The following is a 3,127-nucleotide window of genomic DNA, read 5'->3' as shown; positions in this document are numbered from 1 at the left end:
TTAGGTAAGTGAACACGTCTTAGTTAATTTGTTTTAAGTCTTAATACTTCATTATTTGTTTCTTGTTACTAGTTTAATTGATAAATTTAGGTTTGTTTAATTGTGCAAGTTTTAGTTGTTAGTTGATATCAATCGAAACCCCCCCCCCCCCAATCAAACAAACCCTTGGACAATTGATAGTTTCAAATATCCGACTTACACCGTGTCCCTTGGGACGAACTTGATAAGAATACTTACATTAAAGTGCTATAATAACCGAGTTCTAAGTGCTCGTTAGTTGTGTATGCTTAATTGTAGTGTTTGAATCAAATATAAATTTAAAGGATAAAAGATGTATATCGCACAAACGCATCACACTTTCTTGGCGCCACTGCTGGAGATGCGGTTAGCTTAGTTGGTTATTTGGTTTAAACTTTTAATTGTTCGATCCTTTCGTAGGGATTCACCCTTACGAAAGTTACTTTTCGCATTTTATATTATTATTTTCGTTTGGAAAGCCGCTTGTGTTTGTGTTGTGATTGAAGGATAGGTACCTTTGGGGTATGAAAGCAAGGTCTCACAAGGATCACGAATTCACACATCCATTTTTTGATCCGGAAAGACACGTGCACGGGGTTTATAATCGTAGAGAAGAAAGGGTATTAAGAAAAAATTTCGAAGCTTTGCCATTTTGTTTAGAAGAGATGGATCCAAACAGTAATCCGATTCACGATGAAGAGGGCAATCCTAATGGTCCTCCGGTTAATCAAGAATTATTGAATGATCCAAACAACACACCAGTGTGGAACGCTAGATTAGTTGACCAACAATGATAGCACCGACTATTACAAAACCACCAATTGAAGCGGATACTTGGAAGATTGAGGGTAACTTTTTCACGTTGATCAAGGATACATACTTTCATGGGCTGATACATGAAAATCCGTTCGAACATATTCAACACTTTAATGATCTTTGTGATATTTACAAAACTGAAAACGTCACCTATGACGCTTTTAAGATAAGGGCATTCCCCTTCACATTTCAAGGAGATGCAAAAGCTTGGATGCGAAGTTTACCATCCGATTCCATAAGGTCTTTTCAAGAATTAACAAACAAGTTTATCAATCATTTCTTTCCACCGTCAAAAGTAGAGCGGCTTAGAATGGAGATTAATGGGTTCACACAACGGGGTGATGAGAGTTTGTATGATGCATGGGTTCGATTCAAGAAGCTATTAAGAGCTTGCCCACCGCATGGTTTGACGAAGAAGGAGTATATCAATACATTCTATCGGGGTTGTAATACTTTTATGAAGCAATATCTTGATTCTTCATCCGGTGGGGTATTTATATACAAATCACCAAATGTGGCCGAAATTATGCTAGAAGACATCTCGGTCAACACGTATGAATGGGCGCCTTCACCGCGAGATTTGACAAGAAAAAGTGTAGCACAAGTCGAGAGTGATAATGGGCAAGTGACGCTTGCAAGCTTGAACAATCAATTTCAAACATTTGAGAAAGAATTAAAGAAGATTCAACAAACGGTAGTTGCAATGCAAGTAGGTTTTCAACGATGCGAGGGTCCACATCTCACAAAGAATTGTCCTCAAATTACTCAATGCAATAATGTTGATCTAGATGATATTCCCATGAATTCGAATGCTCATGTGAACTACGTGAGTAATCAAAACTACCAATGGGGTGAAACATCTAACCAAAGCTACTACAACCCTAATAAAAAACAAGTGTCATTCAGTAACCAAACCAATACACCACCCGAATTCACAAACCAAAACCGAAATCAAAGTTACAATAACTATAACCAAAACCGAAACAACAATTTTCAATACCAAAACCAACAACCTTACAACAATCAAGCCAATTCAAATTATCCAAACAACCAAGGTTACAATCAACAACCTCAACAAAACAATCAACAATCCCAACCTTCGAAGAGCTTAGAAGAAATCATGCAAAACTACATCAAGAAGGTAGAATCAACCGAAGCTTTTCTAATGAAAGAGAATGAATTCTTAAAGCAACAAATCTGAAACCAACAAGCCTCATTCCAAAACCTTGAGAGTGCCATTGGACGACTTTCAACCCAAGTTGCCGAAAGACCACAAGGAACTTTACCTTCAAACACTCAAGTCTACCCGATTAACAATTACAACAATAACCGTCAACACAATCAAAACCAACAACACAACAACTCGAGAGTGATTCCTATCGAAAGCACCAACCAAAACCCTAATAACACAAATTAAAATGAAAATGTCAACACCATAACCACTCGAAGCGGTTTAACAACTCAAGGGGTCGAAGATCCTCAACCGCAACCCTTTATAACCCATAAACCACTACCAAGTTTTATTGAAGAAGATACCGGGGTTAGTAAGGAGAAGGGTAAAGAAAAGGTCAACTAAGCTGAGGGTACGGGTAATGATGAATCAGGTAAGAAAAAGGGTGATGAGTCTTCAAAGATTACGAGACCGGTGCCATATCCAAAAGCTTTAAAGAAGGATAAGTTGGTGGCTCAATACAAAAATTTTCAAGAAATGATGAAAAACATCTCGGTTAACTTACCTATCACCGATGTGCTTAAAAGAATGCCGAATTACGGTCGGTTCATCAAGGAGATAATATCTCAAAGGGGTAAATATCATGACAAAACATCTTTCTTTATTGAAGAGGAGTGCAACAAGATTCTTGCATCAAGGCCAAGGATTCCTAAGAAGTTAGGAGATCTGGGAAAAAAAATTTTTCCTTGTAAGTTCGGTGAATCGAAAGTGTTCAATGAACTAGCCGACTTGGGTGCAAGCATTAACCTAATGCCCCATTCACTTTATGACAGGCTTGGTCTTGGACCTCTTAAACCAACTCGAATTAGGATAAGATTGGCCAACCATTCGTTTGATACCGCTATTGGCATCGCCGAAGACATCTTGGCTAGCATTGACACCTTGGTGTTCCCGGTCGATTTTGTTATCATAGAGATGAAGGAGGACCTTCAAGTCCCCCTCATCTTAGTAGACCATTTTTGGCGACCGCCGACACCACCATCTTAGTACAACACAACTAACTTAACATTGGAGTTGGTGAAGAGCATGTGACCATCAATATCCGGGAAGCTATGAAGCAAC

The 3,127-nt window shown here is 38.6% G+C and overlaps 1 non-coding gene across 1 annotated transcript; it reads right to left on the bottom strand.

Annotated features, from left to right (window-relative positions):
- Positions 1-1,135: 1,135 nt before the first annotated feature.
- On the bottom strand, positions 1,136-1,242 carry LOC139865255 (small nucleolar RNA R71). Its single transcript, XR_011764775.1, has one exon. It is a non-coding gene; the product is annotated as a small nucleolar RNA R71 (small nucleolar RNA).
- Positions 1,243-3,127: the final 1,885 nt, after the last annotated feature.

The sequence above is a fragment of the Rutidosis leptorrhynchoides genome, chromosome 8 (genome assembly GCF_046630445.1).
Source record: "Rutidosis leptorrhynchoides isolate AG116_Rl617_1_P2 chromosome 8, CSIRO_AGI_Rlap_v1, whole genome shotgun sequence".
Classification (NCBI taxonomy): domain Eukaryota; kingdom Viridiplantae; phylum Streptophyta; class Magnoliopsida; order Asterales; family Asteraceae; genus Rutidosis; species Rutidosis leptorrhynchoides.
The sequence above is the reverse complement of the archived record's forward strand: the minus strand, read 5'-3'. Positions and strand labels throughout refer to the sequence as shown.